At 40.5% G+C, this 20,178-nt stretch overlaps 1 protein-coding gene across 10 annotated transcripts in view; it reads left to right on the top strand.

Moving 5' to 3' along the window:
* Window positions 1-20,178, top strand: part of SUCLG2 (succinate-CoA ligase GDP-forming subunit beta) — a 326,281-nt gene that overhangs the window by 12,795 nt on the left and 293,308 nt on the right. The window contains exon 1 of one of the 10 annotated variants that reach the window (XM_049642691.1): window positions 1,694-3,620. The exons of 7 other annotated variants lie outside the window; for them this stretch is intronic. The gene's annotated coding sequence lies outside the window, so the exon portion shown is untranslated. Of the gene's footprint in view, window positions 1-1,693; window positions 3,621-3,655; window positions 16,068-16,760; window positions 20,114-20,178 lie in introns of those variants that run through there. 2 more of the 10 variants (XM_049642685.1, XM_049642686.1) reach the window with 2 other exon arrangements.

Raw genomic sequence — 20,178 nt, 5'->3', positions numbered from 1 at the left:
CCAGGCGGTTCTCACACACCATTTGAATGTCCTGTAATTCAACTCCATTCTGACACTGCTTGCTGGAGATAATGTCACATCCCACAGGTCAAGGGCTCAATCCTAAAACTTCTGGCTACCCCCTCCCTCACACCAGTCTCAAGTCCACATTGCCACCCATGCTTCTGACTGACCATAGATTTGCTGATTCCGTGATCCCCACTCCCCCCTCCCCCCTCACCCCCTCAGGTTCATTCAGTCTGCTAGAGCAGCTCCTGGAACTTAGAGAAACATTTTACTTACTAGATTACTACTGGTTTCTTACAATAAAGGGTGTAAGTCAAGCACACCCAGGGCAAGGTGTGCTACTAGAGTTGTACAGCTCCCATGCTCTCTGAGCACACGACTCTCCCCGGGTCTCGGTGGGTTCACCAGCTCCAGAGCTCCCAGAATCCTGTAGGTCAGGGATTTTTATGGAGGTCTCATCACCTAGGCATGGCTGATTGAATCTTTGGTCATCGGTGATTGAACTCAGTCTCTAGCCCCTCACTCATCCTTTAGGAGGGATACAACTGAAAACTCCGACCCTCTGATTACTAGCTTGGTTCCCCTGGCAACTAGCCCCCATCCTTAGGTGGGGTCCAGGTCACCTTGTGCACATAACAGACCTGTATCACTCTCATCACTTAGGAATTTCCAGGGGTTTTAGGAACTCCATACTAGGACCATGGATAAAGACCAAATACACATTTCTTATTAAAATCACAACATCAGGGCGCCTGGGTGGCTCAGTCAGTTGAGTGTCCAACTTTGGCTCAGGTCACGATCTCGCGGTCCATGAGTTCGAGCCCCGCGTCGGGCTCTGGGCTGATGGTTCAGAGCCTGGAGCCTGCTTCCGATTCTGTGTCTCCCTCTCTCTCTCTGACCCTCCCCCATTCATGCTCTGTCTCTCTCTGTCTCAAAAATAAATAAACATTAAAATTAAAAAAAAATAAATAAAATCACAACATCACAGGTGCTTTTAGGATTGGAGTACCAAATCTAAAACTCGTAGCAGAGCATATTGGGAGCGTAATGGATGCTTTCTTTTTTGTCTGATAAAGGTTTACGGTGAGGCTTTTATGAGTGGTATAAAATTGATTTTATAACTGTATTTTATATAAAATATAATTTAACATGGGGAAACTTACAGAGTTAAACTTCAGATAGAGATGAGAGAAAATTATTAAGTTCCATTTCCATTAAAAGGCTGCAAGGGAGTATGACATTTCATTTATCTTAGTATTGGCAGTATATCAATAATGTTATGTCTACAGTAATCCATGAGTTACAGTATTCCTTTCTTGAAGATATTTTGTTCTGTGCTACAGGATGAGTCTATTTTGCCCCAATATACTTCAAAGTATTTTTTTAATAGGCCAGAAAAGAATCCTTTTCTTGGAACTTTGAAGTTTCAAATAAACAATATTGTCGTAATTTAAGTAAAATTAATTATGAATGCAAAGCAGTGTTTTTGTGATTGAATTTTGGGATGTTGAGGGAAGTAGCAAAGGGATTGCTTTTTTGATTCATAATTTGAAGCTGAAAATGCCTTTTATGTCTCTGAAAACCTTGTTTTTCACTTCTCATGTTTCTCAAGGTACTAAAAATATGTGTATCTATTTTTTATTTAAAAATTTTTTTAATGTTTATTTTATATTTGAGAGAGAGAGAGAGACAGAGCGTGAGTGGGGTAGGGCAGAGAGAGAGGGAGACACAGAATCTGAAGCAGGCTCCAGGCTCTGAGCTGTCAGCACAGAACCCGACATGGGGCTCGAACTCATGAACCGCGAGATCGTGACCTGAGCTGAATTTGGATGCTTAGCTGACTGAGCCACTAGGCACCCCTGTATTTTTTTATTTAAAATTTTTTATTAATTTACTTTTTAATTTTTATTTTACTTTTGTAAAATATACGTAACGTAAAATTGTCATTTTAACATGTACATTTTTGTGGCAGTAAGTACATTCACACTGTTATGCAGCCATCACCACCAGCCACGTCCAGAACTTTTTCATCTTCCCTTACTGACCTTTGTACAAATTACATAGTAGCTCCCCATTTTCCGTTCTGCCAGCCCCACAAGCTGCCATTCTACTTTCTTTTTCTATGAATTTCACTCTGGGGACATCATGTAAGAGAAATCATACAGTGTTTGTCCTTTGTGTCCTTTATTTCATTTAGCATAATGCCCTTAAACCTCACCCATACAAGTGCCAGAACTTCTTTTTAAGGCTGGATTATATTCAGTTGTGGGTATATACATTGTATGTTTATACGGGCGCGTAACATTTTGTTGATCCATTCATTCATCAGTGGACACTTAGCTTGCTTTTGCCTTCTGTCTTGTGAATAATGCCTCTGTGAGCATGAGCGTACAATGGATATATATTTTCTATTGACGTTATCCTGAGTAGAAATGTTTTCTGATGTATAGTTTGAACTATATTTCCTGTTTCCCATGTCGGGTTAGAATGTTTAAGAAATACCTTCGCTGTTAATATTTTCTTAAATATTCATATTCTTTTATTCTTTCAGTGAGTGTTTGTTAATGTATCACTTGTTAAACGCACTTATCAGGCTCAGAAGATGGTAGGTCGATAGGACGCTAGGGCACATGGGACAGATGCTGCCTTTAAGGAACGGTCAGGGGGAGACCACAGAGAAATGGTCAGTTACAGGGAGAGGCGTTTGGTGTTGTAGAGGGCTCCCCAGGGCTTTCTGGAATGCAGCAGCACCAGTACCGTTTCTCCAGGGCTCGCCTACACAGTGGCTGGTCATAGTGTCTGTTTAGAAACCTCAAGTTGTGCACATGCAGGAATAGACTCCTGACACTTCCCGCCCGCATTTCACGGGCCAAGCCTGGTGCTGTGCACTGGAAGAGGACTGCCTCATGGCATCCTTACAGTGATCCTAGGAGGCAGGCATTCTTATTGCCATCACCAAGCCCATTTTTTAAAATATTTATTTACTTTTTAGACAGAAATTGGGAGAGTGAGCCGGGGAGGGGCAGAGAGAGAAGGGGACCGAGGATCCAAAGCAGGCTCTGCCCATGCAGGGCTGGAACTCAGGAACTGTGCGATCGTGACCTGACCGAAGTCGGATGCTCAACCGACTGAGCCACCCAGGCACCCCCACCAGGCCCAGTTTTAAAAGGGGCAGACTGTGGTTCAGAGACTGCACAGAGCTGCTGTCACAGCTGTTGTCCCACACGGCTCCTTGCGTTGCCACTCACATCCGTGTGTTCGGTTGTGCCTGTCGTGAGTTGAGTGGTGTCTCCTCCCAAGACAAATTTATACTTCAAGGCTAACCACTAGTACCTCAGAATGTGATCTCATGTTGAGATAGCATCATACAGAGATTATCAAATTAAAGGAGATTACTAAGGTGGGGCCTAATCCAGTAAGACTGGTGTCCTTATAAAAAAGGGCAAATTTAGACTCAGAAATGTTAGTAGGGAGAACACCCATCTGAACATGAGTGATGCTTCTCTCAGCCGTGGGACAACAAAAAAGGCCGGCAAGCCAGCAGAAGTGACGGGAGAGGCACCGCCTCAGAGGAACCAGCCCTGAGGACACCTTGTTTGCAGACCTGTGACCCAGTGCGTTACCCCGAAGCCCCCGGGTCTGTGTTACTTTGTTCTGGCAGCCATAGGAAACGAACATGGTGCCTTTTGTGGTTGTGAGCTTTTCCATCCTGGCCCTTTTGGCCTCTCTGAGTTTATCCTAGAGATGTGTATCTTCCATAGCTGCTTGGAAAGCCAGCTTATGGACCATGAATACAAGTTGTCTTGGTTTATGCTTTATATATTTGTTTTTGAACCAAACATTGTTTCTCCACTATATTATTCACCAGTGTGGGTTTGGGAAGCTCTGACCATTTCTGAAAGTGAGGTCATTTTATTTTATTACATATTTTTACTTTTGAGACAGGGAGTGTGAGTCGGGGAGGGGCAGAGAGAGAGGGGCAGAGGATCCCAAGCAGGCTCTGCGCTGACAGCAGAGAGCCCAATGCAGGGTTTGAACTCATGAACCGTGAGATTGTGTCCTGAGCCAAAGTCAGACACTCAACTGACTGAGCCACCAGGCTCCCCAAAAGTGAGATCACTTTAAAGCAGGAAGAATTGCAATTAAGAAGAATATTGTAAAGAAATAGGGTGTGAGGTTTGATATCACTTCCTAAATAGGAATTGGGAAATGTGTTGACTGCAGCAAGAAATTGAAATAAATACAGAACCTTACTTATTCAGATGTGTCATTTCTGGTATTGTCCATTTGGCTTACGTAAAAAACAAAGTTCATAATTTTTTGATCTCACCCAGTTCTTAACCATTCTCTGTATTCAGACAGCTCATCCAAAGTTAAACAGAGAACTACGTTTTAAAACTTATGTACAGGCCTTTTAAAAAAACAGTTACATAACTTATTCCAGCTGATTTTGTAATCAGAAGCTTAACACTAAGCACTGTTTTTCTTCAGTAGTATAAAGTTGAAATTTAAGAATAATCAGCATGCAATCAAAAGCTGATTATAAATGAACAATAATGAACATAAAAGTGAAATCAATTCTGAGGGTTATAATGAAAGAAAAAAGGAGTAATAGCAGTAGTTGAAAAAGGAGAGTAATAAAAAGAGGTTATGCCAATAGGCAAATAGTGGATGAAAATCAGCAGTGATGTTCTATGGAATTCTCAAAGAGTTTGGGGGAGAATGGGAGAAACGAAGATCGTAAGAGTGATCATAAGAGCCAAAATGTGTATAGTTGTATGGATTTACTGCCATAGATGCAGTCATCTAGGAAAAGTCTTAGAGTTTTAGGAACGAATCACATCTGGTTCTGGATGCTGGCAGGTGGCATGGAGAGAAACGGTTCAGTTGTATCTGACAATGTAAGACATTCAGCTTCTCTGAGCCTCAGTTTCCTTATTAAATGGTTTAATGCTTATTGTACATTGGTTATGCACCAGGAATTGTGCCACGTGCAAGGGACAGGCACAGCTTGGCAGGATGGCTGCGAAAGTAACACGTCCCAGAGTGCAGGGCGCATATCATTGACACTACACAGCAGTGGGTGGTATCAGATACCAGTGAGTCACACAGTGAGGAAGTTGCTCTCTTAAATATCTTTGATACCTTAAGATTTTTTCCAGGAGAATTTTAGGTTTTGTGCCAGTGTGCTTTTTAAGATCTTCAGCTCAGGACTTTTTATCTGAAGTAGCCAGATCAATCCATTTTGTTTTTAGATTGTGTTGATAATTATCTTCTCCTTAGGCAAACAGATGGGTCGTTGTTGAAAATAAAGTCATCTTATAAGTTAAAACCAGTCATGTAAAGAAATTGGTAACAGTATTAGTGTTCTGTGGATATAGCAAGCATTGTGTGTGAGCAGTTGTCATTTGGAAAACTTTGAACCAGAGTAACCTTGGAATTGCTCTCAGTTTGCATTCCCTGGTAGCAGATAGTGAGAAAAGTATTCACACAGAAGTAATTTTGTGGGGGAGGTATTTCCAGGAAAATTTGGAATGGTATGAGGGAAGTTGAACCAGTAGGAAAAGGAGGATAAGGAGGGTGTGTTATTCAGCTGAGACTCAGGGAGGGTACCTTTGCTTTAATTCCACAGGGCAGCTTGGGAGACGGTGTATGTGCATTACACACTGCAGTTGTCCCCATTAGGGGCAGTGGGAGTTGGGTTACTTACACATCCTCATCCCTCCCGTGAGGATATGAATTCCCGCGCACTTCCGGTTGTTCATGCTCGAGGGCAAGTGAGCATCAGCACCCCATGACAAAGGGCCAACAGGGGCTGGCTGCTGGGAGTGGGAGCACACAGGGACTGTGTAGAGGGATCCGAGGCCATGTGGGTGGAGCCCTGATAGCAACTGCTGCAAGTCTGTTCCATACTTAAGTGACATGTAAGCCACTCAGCTTTGTGCATTGGACATTTAGTTTAGTCCTTCGTGTCTTGGTTTCCTCATCTAGGTTAGAATAACAACAATAGGAAAACTTTTAATTCTTCTGATGAAATTCTGGAATGTTAGAATGGTTAGACATCTTTGACATTTTCTCTTACACGATAAAGCAACTGAATTGCAGAGAAGTTAGATGTGGGAGACCATTTGTACTGCCTTGGTCATAGCAGGAACTTTGAACCCTTGTCTTTTGATTCCTGTTCCAGGGTGTTTACACTTTTTTACTGATTTACAGCTTCTGAATCAGGTGAGGAAAATGTATTTGGGCCTTGGGATATATTTTGTTTTTGATGTAAATTCTGTGGTTTATGTCTCTGCATGGCATTGCTTGGTTTTTAAGCTTTTCCGAATTAAGAACCATTTGAGTTTCTGCGAAGTGTTATTGGACATTTGGGTTAATATTCCCATGAACCTTTGCCCTAATAAATCCTAGCTTTTTAATCTGCATTAAAAAGATATTTCTCTCAAAACTTGACATTTTGGTGAAATGAGTTTCTGTATTTTTTTTTGTTTTGAGGCTTTCTTCTTACACGTTTGAAGTGTAATGGACCACAGGAACCTGGAGAGTGTACCAATTTGTGTTGGTCTCCTTTCTGTGGTTCTCTGAGGGAGAAAATAGATGCTCAAGTTTTCTTGGAGATTTTAAAGAATCCCACATATGGATTGTACTTCTACATTAACAATGGTTAATAGAATTTGAAGACAATAAGGAACTTTGAAAAGGATTCAGTCCTAATGCAAACCGCAGGGCCATTTTATATGGGCAGTGAAGACTTGTTTATGGTCCCTGAGACAGAAATCTACCCCAGGTTTTGGCTGTTACGTGAACTCAGATTGGTGCTTTAAAGACTTTGTTTGCATTCACCTTTAGTAGCAAATACCCTTTGACTAAGGCTGTGAAGCAGGATGTATAGTTTAGTGGGTTAAAAACATAGGTGAGGGATTATGGGATGGGGAAATAGGGGTTGATAAAAGTTATCAAGGGGTTGATTAAAGTTTATACTTTAAGTTTTAAACATGAGTAATGTCTAAGGGTCTAATTATAACATGGTGACCGTTGGTGACGATATATTGCATAATCAAAATTTGCTAAGAGCGTAGAATTTAAATATTATCACCAAAAAAAAAAAAAAAAAAAGGTACGTATGAGAGGAGATAGAGGTGGATGTGGTAATTCACTTGTTGGGGTGAATCCTTCCACAGTGTATATAGATCCATCAAATCATTACTTTGTGTACTCTAAATACCTTACAGTTTTGTCAGTTATATCTCAATAAAGCTAGGGAAAAAATAAAAATTAAGCAATATGAAGGCAAACAAACTAAGACAAAATTAAAAATACAGGCTTAGGTGGCTGGGTTCTAATCCTGACCCTGACCTTAGTAACTGCGTGTTCTCTGGTGGGGAACTTAAACTGTCAAAACTTTTCTACCTGTGTCAGTTGAGGAACTACAACAAAGGGGGTGAGGACTTGCAGAGGTAAAGACTGCCGGGCGTGTAGTAAGTGCTCAATAAATGGTGGTGATGGTGATGTTATTAGGAGTACTAGTTGTTTTGTTAGGAAGGATAATAATTTTGTCTGGTTGTTTAATACATTGAACATTTTCTTTTTTTTTAATTTTTTTTTTAACGTTTATTTATTTTTGAGACAGAGAGAGACAGAGCATGAGCAGGGGAGGGACAGAGAGAGAGGGAGACACAGAATCTGAAACAGGCTCCGGGCTCTGAGCTGTCAGCACAGAGCCCGACGCGGGGCTCGAACTCATGGGGACCGCGAGATCATGACCTGAGCCGAAGTCGGCCGCTTAACCGACTGAGCCACCCAGGCGCCCCGAACGTTTTCTTAATAGATCATTTTACATGTGGGTATGCCGTGAAGTCGGATTGTGTGGTATGCTTTTTCAAATAGCGAGCTAAATAATTTAAGATAAACACACAACCTACAAGTTTGGAAAGGAAGAATCATTCTGATGGTATTCTCTCTGGACCATCAGAAGCGTGTCTTAGATAGTGAACTTGGTACCATGTTGTCTATGGACAAGCTTCCTGTTTGCTCTTCAACCCACTCTGGGCCTCATTCTCTTTTCTCCTCCTGCACGTGGACTCAGCATGAAAACACATGCTGATGTTTGTACTGCCCTGAACTATGAGGTCCCCTCAAACGCTGGACTTGGCTATCCATGCGCTTCTGTACATCATTTCCTCTGCTGGAAATGTGTTTTCTTGACATGTCTCTTTGTTGTCTTCAAGATTTAGCCCAAATGGTACTTCTTACAATGCCTTCTGTGTTTTCTGCTGGCATCCCTCCCCTACTCCCTCTTGTTTGCGAGTCGGAGCCCCACATCAGGCTCACTGTTGTCAGCAGCACAGAGCCTGCTTCAGATCCTCTGCCTCCCCCCCCCCGTCCCCCCCCCCCCCCTCCCCTTGCACGTTCTGTCTCAAAAATAAATAAGTCAGCGAAAAGAATGAGTATGTCCAGTTGCTGGCTCACAGAGGTTGGCAGTTAATCGAAGGCAAGGAGTTAGCTGCTTTTGATGGATGATTAGTAACTTTAAATTATCCAGGAGGAAGTATCTGGATGGCGTCATTAGAACTTGAAAAGTTGAGACAACAGTTCTCTTTCTCATTTAATAATAAAAAAAAAAGGCCCATGAATAACTGATCAAAATTTAATTGAGGACAAAAAATCAGATACTGCTTCCAGGCATTTTCATCACCACCCCCCATGTGAAAAACCAATTACTTCATCCTTTTACCCGAGGAGCCCTTTAATGAGTGTGATTGGGAATAGATTGTAAGGGAAAAGTTAAGTGTTGATGGTTTAATATCTGTTCTTAGCTTTCAGAACAGGCTGGGGAACTTGGTGCTATACCTCTAGTTGGCTCTTATTTTCTATATTATTTATAGCCGTTAGCCTGCTTTTCAGTAAGAATTTAGTATACTGCACGGCAACCTGACAGATAAACACGGGAGTAAGTTGGAAAAGCTTTTTGGTTCTAATGTGAAATCTGCTTCATAAAGAACAGAGTATTTGAATCCTTCATTGGTTAATGTTGTTATCCTAATCCTAACTTATATTTAGTTTTCAGAGTTTACTTGGTGGCTCCTGATGTTTCCATTTATTTCATGGTATGAAATGCAAGAACGAATGACTCAGTGAGATAAACTATTTGAGGGGGTGTCAGAGCCAAAATCTAGTCTTTTTAAAAATATTTCATTTGTTTGGGTGTGAAAACTATTTCAGGAAGAAACCCTTTTGATTAAAAAAAAAAAGGTTCTGTTTTGTCATTATCTGGATATTTTATGCCTCTTTCCCACCAACTCTGGCTTTTTCTGTTACTAATCTAAGTGTTATTAGCCATCTCAAAATAGGATGTCTTCTAGCTTCACAGGTAGCCTTTGACTGTATACTGAAACTTTAGTTCTGATAGGAGTTTAATAAGATGTTTGAAACACTTTTTTGACGATCAAAGTAATATTTTCAAGGTATGAAGTTGCTGATGTACAGTGACCGATATAAAAAGCAAAGTCTTGGATTAAAACCCACGCATGTTAAATATTTTAGATGTCTTGTCTAAACAGGTAATATTATGTCATTTCTAGTTTTATATATGAATAAGAAAATTTATCTTGCACTTACCATAAAAAACTTAGAAGCTACAGAATGTATTAAAAGGCCATAAAGATCTCCTGCAGTCACCTGTTCCCTAGATAACACACTGTCAAGAACAGTGTGGACGTTTTCATTATTTTGCACACATGTGCATTAGATACATGTATGCGTTTTCTCTTAAAATTAGGATCACACTCATTAGATAATTTTGTTATTTCCCTCCCACCTGACGTCAAATCGAGAGTACTAACCTGTGCATTAACATTTTTTGCACATAGTATTTCTTATACCAAAAATTTGGAGGAAAGGAGGCTGCCCTCATGTAGATGTCCCAATTTATCTTGTCATTTGTTTATTAGCGGGCATTTGTGTTATTTCTGATGTTCCACTGTTTTAATGTTGTGGTGGATATTCTTGAACGTAAGTTTTTGTTTACTAATCAAATAAATTTTGAGGTGTTTTTTCAGATTGCCCTCCAGAAAGGCTGTACAGATTTATACTCCCTGTGGTGATTAATAATAGCAATAATAATAGTGGCTCCTACTTATTAAAATTTATTACAAATTATATGCCACATGCTATTCTAAGCACTTTGTGTGGATTAAATGTTTTATTCCTCAAAAAACCTAGCCTCCTTTCAGAGATAAAGGAAGTCAGGATGTAGTATATGACAATGTATGTTGTGTAGTATCCTCACTTTCATCAAATATGTTTTAAAAAAGTTTTCCTGCTTATTAGACGGGACATAACTTCTCATTGATTTCAGATTACATTGCTGTGATGCTGCAAAGATTGTACATTTTTTTCATCTGTCATAAATAAAAAATTATTTCTCTCTTAGGAAGAAATTTGTTCCTGAAAATCTCCTAAGACAAATTCTAATTCTTATTAGCCAAATATATAGTTACTGATGGGGGAGGTGGGCAAGGGGATGGGTTTTTAAATAAGTGATGGATATTAAGGAGGGCACTTGTTGTGATGAGCCCTGAGTGTTGTTTGTAAGCGATGAATCACTAAATTCTTCATCTAAAAGTAATATTACACTGTATGTTAACTAAACATATTACACTGTATGTTAAATAAAAATTTGGAGAAAGATGAAAAAATACAGTTACTGTTAGTGCACAGCTGAACTCCAAAATTAACACCAGTTTATGTTAAACAACACTGTTAACTCCTGTTAAAGTGGACACAGTTTCTTCAAGAGTTAAAATCAGCAGTCAGTATGTGAGATATGTAACAAGACAGTATCGTTTCATTATTTACTCTGTGATGTGTTTGTCACTCATGTTCCTTTAGCTTTGTTTTAGCTTTACATATAGCACACTTAATATTGGACTTCCCAGGCATTCATTGATATTCACTGTTTATGTAATGGGAACTTTAATGCAAGCCCTGAGCCCTGCTTAAGAAAACCATAAAGTATACAGAAAAAAAAAAAAATCAATGCAAACAGTATAGGAGACAATCACTATTAGGAACTGGTAGCTCATGAGCACACCTAATAGCAAATGTCCACATAGAAGGCTGCTTGCACGCTCACTCTTGTTTCTCAGTTTTCAGCTGCGCCGAAGTTGTGAGGTAGCCCAAATGAGCCTTGCGTATACAAATGCAAATGTATGTCAAAGTAGGTTTATTAAATGAAACTCCTCATTAAGTTGAATTCTTGTAACCTGGTGGATGTATCTCAGGGTCTTAGTGTATTATAAATAATTGGGTTAGGGGAGGTTGACTGAAGCTTATTTCATGCTGTGTCGCTCAGTTAAGCCTTGTTAAAAATTTTTTTTAACTTTTTTAAAATTTATTTTTGAGAGAGAGCGAGAGCAGGGGGAGGGGCAGAGAGAGAGGGAGACACAGAATCCGAAGCAGGCTCCAGGCTCTGAGCTGTCGGCACAGAGCCCGTCTTGGGGCTTGAACCCATGAACCGTGAGATCATGACCTGAGCCAAAGTTGGACCCTTAAGCAACTGAGCCACCCAGGTGCCCCTACTCACTTAAGCCTTTTAACTGTTCACCAGTGGAGGGTTTGGAGCAAGGAGGCTATGTGATTAACTTTTAGTTTTCAAAAGACCACTTTGGTTATTGGACAAAGTAGACCATAGGCACAAAAGTGAGGCAGGGAGGCCGGAGTTAGGAAGCTGTTTGGAGGGTCAAATGGAACGATCCAAGATGATTCTTAGGCTACCTCCATCAGGATCACCTGGGATATTTGTTAAATGCAGATTCATGGGTCCCCTTGGATATAACTTGTGTCTAAAACCCAGGAATCTGCATTTTAACAAAATTTCCCACATTAATGTTTGAGCATCATGCATGGGTCTAGTGATCTTTAGGATCCATTTTAGCTCTAGCATAGGGGAAAGGCACAGTTGGGTCCGTTTATGATTTTTGAAGAAAGGAAAAGAAATATTTTAGTGCCGCCTTATGAGAATTCATTTGAGAGTGTGTTTTAGAAAAATAGGGAACATTTATTGGGTACTTAATAGGTACCACACATTGTACTAATAGCTTTTAATAATTTTTTTTCTTAAACCTTCCACAACTGAGTAAGCTCAGCATTAATAACCTAATTTCTAGATGAGGCAACAGAAATCCTTAGAATCTTAAATTATTTTCAGTTAGGATGTGTTTGGCTATTAGTAAAAACTCTGTCTCAAACTGGCCTAAGTAATGAAGTCTTTATCATTGCATATGTTAGGGACTCCAGCAGTATGGTGTGACCCAGGTTGGGTGATTCAGTGGCTCACATATATGATTGAGATTCCAGGATTTTTGCTTCTCTCTGCCATAAAGTGTTTGGTATTGATCTTGACCTCACTCTGGAAGCAAGATGCCTTGCATTTCTGGGAGAGAGAGAACTTTCAGAGGAAGAACAGAGATGATCTTTTTGTTATTCTCCTAGGGAGAAGAAGTTCTTCCCATAACCCTCCTATCAGGCTTCCTGTCATTTGGTGCCGGGGGAAGATTAGGTATTTTGCTTGCTGCTGCAACAGCCCTTGTCAAAGGGTGGGATTCTCGTCTTTGGCTGAGACTGCTGCTGAATGGTTTAGAAAACGCGGAATCACTTAGTGTCCACTCCAGCCACGTTGCTGGTGAGTGGCAGACCTAAGATTTGAACTCTCTCTCTTGTCAGACCCCAAAGTCTTCATGATTTCTCCCATGCCGTACGCGTCCCTAAATATCTTTCTGCTTGCTATAAAGGCTTCCACTTGCACCTTTTCTTATTGGTTTCTTGATGGTCAATAATCCCAGATTATGTTTATGTGTCTCCTTGCTGGCTTTCTTTACAGACCAAGCCTGAGCTCCTAGCACGGTTAAGGGGCTACATTTGCATTCAGCAGTGTCCTGCCCCAGTGGCATACTGGGTCAGTTAAGAGGTGCAAAGTCAAGTGTTAACTACAACCTGGAAATGTGTTGATGAGCGTCAGCTTGTAAATGATGCAGGAGCCAGTTTCTGAGCCTTTGCAGGGACAGCACAGCCCAAAGGAGGCCCACTAAGTACATGTTTTCTCCTTGATACCTACAACAGTACTCTGAGGTCTGTACCAAATTATCATCATCTGCCATCATCCTCAGTTTACAAAAGAAGAAACTGAAGCTTAGAGAGGTTAAGTTGTTTGCCTAAATTCACCCCATTTGTAAGTGAGAGTCTAGATTTGAATTTAGGACCATGAGACTTCTAAGCAAGCATTTTCATTTCAAGCTTCTTAAAATTGTGAAATAGCATAAAGTACTGAATAAAATCCCTACCACCTATGTGTAGTTTCATATGTAATCATAAAGTGTACATTATTCCCCAGAACCCAGATGGAAAGTTGCCAGGACCCCAAAGAAAATCCCATCCTCACTTGCTCTACCGATCGGTTAATGTTTGTGGTACTTATTGAGCCATAAAACTTATACTCTTAATTACCCTGCTTGATTGATTGTCTTCCTTAGCAAATCACAATATGGTGTAGGGGAAAGCTGTATGAACCAGAAATCGGAGGCATAGATGCTCCCCATCTGTAATTGTATTTACCTTAGGCAAGTCCCATTTCTTTGAAAAAGACTGGCATAAGGCCAAATAACTTATAAAAACCTCAATTGCATTATCCAGATAAGGAATTTGCTAACTGGAATGTGAAAATCAGGTTGGAAGCCAGGTTTGGCTTGCTTTTTTTGTTGTTGTTGTTAATTTGGTATGTGGATACTTTTAACAACCCAGTGACAGACTTCACTCTTTTTTAACAGCAAGTATTTTGTTCATTTATGTAAGTCAGTAAATTGCCCTTACACCTTATTGATTAAAATGTCCTAGCTCTTGAAGGACTCACAAGTATAATTTCTCTGAGACAGACTGTGCTTTCGTTTTTTAAAATCCACTGTTGAGGTCTGTGCATGATAAAGTGGAACCAAGTGGTTATTAATTTTTCATTGAAATCTTCTGAATAAGTGTTTTCTCTTGGTTGGTTTCAAAAGGAGTCATATTCCTGAATCTAATTAGAGGCAGTTTATGTACTGTGGGCTTATTAAGATTCAAGGCACTTTTTTATTTTAGTCTGTCTGATATCCCTTTTTAATTTCACTTAAATTTAAATTACTCTAAACATCATCTGGGCATACTGAAGATACTCAGTGTTATTAATAATGATGATGTTGACGAATCCGTCCTGTCTTATTCTTCTCAAATTCCATAACCTTATTCTGGTTCTGGCTAGGTTCTGGCTTGTGAGTGTGTGGGACCGTGCAGCCCCTCCCCTCTCTCTTCTTGTGGCAGACATCAGTAATCAATCATGACACCATTTTGGTGAGCCCAGACAAGGCCTCTGGGACTTTATTCATGTAGCCGCCAAGGCACCTTTCCCAGTTGGTCAGAGTTAGCAGGCTCTCTGCCACCCGTCATCCTGATGTTGGCTGTCCTAGGTCTAGACTTGCATGTTTTTTCCTTTTGATCTCTCGAGTAAGTTACAATATCAGCTGATCGATTTTCTTGTAAATCTCTGCCATAGACTTCCGTTTTCCTACCGATTTGGATGACAGTCTTTCTCTTTATGGGGCCTCTCTATAGCACCTCACTTCCCAAGGGATCTCAAATTTCTCAAGCTGCCTACGAAGTGTGTGTATCTCACAACAAGCTACTAGACTTAATCCTTGACCGGTCTTCGTTCATTCCTCTGGAATTTGTTCTTGGAAGTGACTTGTGTCTTAAGGTGAGAACTCTTCCTCTCATTTAACGATATGAATGCTCCCAGTATTGTGTCTGCTAATGAGTATTTCCTGGCTATTTGGAATAGAAAAGACATGTCTGCTTGAATCCCTCCTGAATTTGTATCAGGCTGCATTTTCGGTATGACCATGTAAGCTCTTAACAGATTTAACCTTCCATAGTTAGTGATCATATACTAGGGACAAAAATACAAAACCCAACTACTGGAAGACTTTGGAGAGTGAAGAAAAGCAGGGAGATCTTGGAATAAAGTCAGAATTGGAAGGGACATACTCACACATACTGAGTTTCCAGTTTCTGTTTTTCTTGTTTTGTTTGTGTTCTTTGTTTTTTGTGTTTTGTTTTGTTTTTTTGTTTGTTTTGTTTTTGTTTTTGTTTGAGAGCAGGCCATGATGGTGTGTAGAACTCCAACAGAAAACTTAGTCTTTCTGCTCTGAAGAACCAGAGGACAGAGTTCTGGGTAAGCGTGGTAGCTGGAATATGAGGTGGGGCGGGGGGTACTCTGGAAAGGAGAGACAGAGAGGAGTGAGTCCTGGATTCGGTGTGTAAAGTCTACCCAAATCAGGAGATATCCTTGGAAGGGTATGTGTAAGAGGCTGACTGCAGACGGCCCAGCCAAAGTAAAAAAGATTGGAACTAAGATTGGAGGTGCTGCCCATGAGACAGAGTTCGCAGTTTGAGTCTGAATATGTGTCACCCATGAATCACGCTTGACTGAGAGCTCAGCTATTTTCACTTATGTCTGATACATGCAATGTAAATACACACTTCCCCAGCGTTCAGTTGCCTGTCTGGATTTCATATGCTTTGTTCACAGTTGTTGCGTTTAGAAGGCAGGCAAGAGGTCTAAAATATTTAGAACTAACACAAAGCCTCTTCCAAGGCAAGAGTTTGACACGAGATTTTAAGGATGCTGGTCCTGCCACAGGTCCCACTTGTTCTGAGCAGTCACTGGCGTGCTGTGAAGATTGCCCTTATGCATTCTGATGTCATGCTTACCTCATGTGCTTTGTTTACTTTTCAGAATGGTGTTGGAAGCAGAGTTGAATGTTGTAATAATCACACGATAGCTAATATTTTCTGAGCCTTCATTACACGACAGGCACCGTTCTAAGCATTTTACATGCAGTAACTCACTTTCTTCTCATGGTACCTCTTTGATTATTCCTGGTTTATGGTTGAGGAAATAAAGGCTCAAAGAGGTTGAATGCACACCTGTAAAGTGGTAAAGCCAGGAGCCAAGAGGAAGAGGAAGATAGGTTAGTATGGTATATACTCATGTGCACATTCTCAATAGCTGTTGTCTGTACTGAGTTCGAGTAGATTCCTGAGCACGATAAATGTGAAAAATACCATTTTCTCGCTGCTGTGTCCTATCAAGTTTACTGGCATGAGCCTGGTAGGGAAAAGGTTAAGAAATACTAGTGTAGGCTGAAAGATTGAATCCTAATTTAGTTAAAGGGGTAAAATATGAGTGAGCAGTTAATTTATCTCAGATGAAGAAGATTCTGCCTAGGCAATTGTTTATTGACTCTTGTGGCTAAAATGCCACTGAAATTTTTACTCATGTTGAGGAGCAAGTTACTGAGTTTAGTCAATTAGAATGAAAGGCAAAAATAAACTTCGCTGATAACTAATAGTTTACTTTGTTCAGACTGGAATTCTTACATCTGCTCAGAGGCCTACAGGCTCTTGACCAGAACCTTGATGATGGTGGTGGTCCTGTCCTTGTCAAGAATGGGCAGAGTGGGGTGCCTAGGTGGCTCAGTCAGTTGAGCGTCTGACTTCAGCTCAGGTCATGATCTCACGGTCCGTGAGTTCGAGCCCCGCGTCAGGCTCTGGGCTGATGGCTCAGAACCTGGAGCCTGCTTCCGATTCTGTGTCTCCCTCTCTCTCTGCCCCTCCCCCATTCATGCTCTGTCTCTCTCTGTCTCAAAAATAAACATTAAAAAAAAAATTTAAAAAAAAGAATGGGCAGAGGAAAGAAAAATCACTTCCTATTGTTGCACTGAAGAACTTTTAATGATATGCTGAGCACCGCAGTGTACTGGTTAGATGACATAAGATCTCTGTGGGTACAAAAGGAAGCTGTTACAGTATTAGGCTTAGGTAACATATATTGAGGCTGTCCAGGAGGGCAATGCGATCTTTCTGCTCTGTTCCCTTTTCTTCAGACCGCCTGTGGGTATTTGTCCTCTCCTGAACACCGTGTTATAGAATGGACACTTTATCCTATCAGTGGAGTAACTTAAATTGTATTAATAGATAACACAGAGCACAATGATAACCTCTGGACAAAATGCGCAAAATATGACAACATTTCGAAAATATTTGAAAGTGTTGGAGAGTAACCAGAACTAAAAACTGGAGGTAAAAACTGGAGAGGAGTCTGTCCTTGAAGGAAGGGAACTGCACTGAATGAGGCCCACGTTGCTGCAGCATTTCTTCTGTGAGCCCTTCCTGGTCTGCCCACGCAGTGCGTTGAATGACTCTCCATTGAAATATTATTTTTCCTTATTTGCCTAATGAAGTTTAAGCTGTACTTTGCCCAGAACACTTATTGACACTGATAGGAGGTGCTGTTCTTTCATTGTTATTTACCAAAAGTGGCTTTTTCTTGGCGTTTTATTATGGGATATTTGTTTAATTTCACAAAGTCTTGGGGACTTAACGTTATTTTATAGGATACAGGACATGAGAAAAGTAACAGAATGAAGGAATCAGGGTGTGTTAACCATTAGGGTTTTGACTTAGAACCTTTTTTTTTTTTTGAAAAGGTGCAAAACTCATTTGCTTTTTCTGTGTTTTAAAGGTTTGACCTCTGTGTAAATGACTTTACTACTGAAACTGATTGCATTGTATTATAATGTTTTTGAATATTGATATAATAAATACTTAATAGATACATTTTGCTAGTAAGTACTTCATCTGGGATAGAATTAGAGAAGTTTTACTTGAATCAGCTAACAACATTACCTGTGAAATAGCCAGAAAACATCATCATGTTCTTTTGAATAACCTTAAAAACATCTTACTCTTCATTATTAGTTTGTTCTTGCTTTTGGTTTCTGGCTTAAGCAACATTAATTAAAAAAGGCAGTCCCTGTACATCCATCCTTCTACACTTGTGGTTCTAGTGAGGAGGGCAGTAGAAAGACAAAAATCATAAAGCACAGATTTGTATTTCAATATGAAGGACTCTGAAACATTTTTGTACACATTTGTTAAATCTGAGAAAAACCAATTGGGTTCTTTCCTTGACCGTCTAGATGATTATGGTGATGTGATAGTTATTATCATGAAAGCATTTAGTGAATATGTGTTTTGTGTTAGTTCCTGTGATACATGCTTCAGAGGGTGCATTTCACTGATGACATATGGTAACGTGATCTTATAGTGATTAAGGCCACAAGGTCCACACGTCTGGTGTGAATCCTTGAGATCTCGGAAGAATGTCTCAGTCTCAAGGTTGCTGTCTATAATCAGGGATAATCCTTTTCCTACCTTGCTGTTTCCAAGTGAACGCACTGGGATGGAGCTGCCTTCCCTGGTCACCTCTTATTAATGATCAAGGTCATTATCATAGTGGGGCCAGGGCTCAGAAGCAGGTCTCTGTCTCCATAGTCCCTGAGTGTAACCACCTTACAGTATGCTGCCTGGCATATAGTAAGTGCTTAGTATATATACTCTGAGGTACGTCTCCGAAGAGCTTGTTTTTAAACTTGTTTGGCCTTTTGTAGATAATATGTGGCAGAATGCAGAAAGAAGCTTCTCGGCTTTGGAGTCTTAGAAATAAATGATGGGCAGATGGGCTGATAGCTGTATAATTCTAGAAACATACCTACTGGACTGTTAGTCTGGCAAAGTGCCTGGCCTTGTCTAATGTATTTTACTGTCATGAGGACCACTGTTATTTGTCTGCCATGAAGGCAAGTCAAGGGCCTCAGTTTTAGATTGAGGGTCATTTTATCAGTGGTTCTTGTATCTAATTAATTAACATTTAGCAAATCCTTAGGAAGCACGTCTTACATACCGGGATTGTATGGGCAAGGGGATGCATTTGTGAATGCATAGTCTCATGGGATGTGCTAGACATTGACATTACATAATTGCACTTTGAGAGATGCTATGAGGGGATATGATGGACTAGAGTGAGAAAGCTTAGCTTGGGAGGGGAGTGCTAATATGGGTTTTGTGGGAGTCGGCAAACTTTCTGTTAAGTGCCATATAGTAAATATTTTAGATTTCCAGGCCTTACATTCTTTGTTGTAACCACTCCATCCCTGCATTGTGAAAGCAGCCCCGGACAATACGTAAATGAATAGATGTGCCTGTGTTTCAGTAAAACTTTCCTTACAGAAACAGGCAGGTGTGCAGATAAGTCCCATTGATTAATTTGCTGACTCCTGATTTAGGGAATCAGGAAAGATTTTTCAGAGAAAACTGTTTATTTGAAAAGGTAATTTATGCCCTCGGTACAGAATTCTAAAAGGTATGTAGGGTATTACAATAAAAATGAAATCTCTCCCACCCTCATGCCCGTCCTCACAAGAAAACACTCTTGCCAGTTTTGGGTGGAGTGTTGTGTGTATATAGTGTATTTTATAAGTCACACCTATGACTGTTACTAGACTTTTTAAAGTCTTTAATCTGGGAAGCTGAGTTAGGCAAGTTTTATATTCCCATACAAACTGGTGCTGCTGCTCCTGGACCTGTTGCTGTTCCGTGATGGGATGGGGCTAGGGAAGTCCACTCGTATGTAGTCTTTTTTCTCCATCAGTAAATGGGACACAGCCTTTCAGTCCTTGAAATAGATGAGGATTTGTGAAAACTAGTGTCTACTCCTGAGACATTCTGATAATAAAAATGATATTACTGTGAGGAGAAGGAGCACTTCTGGAATTGCCACGGAATGGCAAGAAAAATGAAAGTAACAGTCTGGAGCTTCGTATGCTGCTTTCCCTTGTAACTTAGGGAACTCTTCTCAAGTGAGCCAAGTGTGTGTGGCAGTCTGCCCAGCACGTGCTGAAGGCTTGGATTTGATAGTCCCTGGATGGAATTTCCCATCTTTATTTCGTGTCGTGGAATCACATTGTGATGTAATCCTCTGGCTGTTTTGCATACTCTCATTTGGGAAATAAAGTAGCATAAGCAGAATCTCCCCCTCCCTTCCCTTTGCCCTGTGCCTCTTGAGGTAGACCAAGGCTATCATCGTCTTCTCCCATGATCTGGATTGATGAGAAAGGGCATTTGGGCTGGCAGGCTGTTTCTGATGGCAGTCAGAGAAGCTCATCAAAATCCATAGGTGGTTTTTACTTAAAGCAATGTCTTAATATATCTACGCTGGGAAGCCACTTGGATGCATTCACT

The sequence above is a fragment of the Panthera uncia genome, chromosome A2 (genome assembly GCF_023721935.1).
Source record: "Panthera uncia isolate 11264 chromosome A2, Puncia_PCG_1.0, whole genome shotgun sequence".
Classification (NCBI taxonomy): Eukaryota; Metazoa; Chordata; class Mammalia; order Carnivora; family Felidae; genus Panthera; species Panthera uncia.
This window is presented reverse-complemented; position numbering and strand designations above follow the sequence as displayed.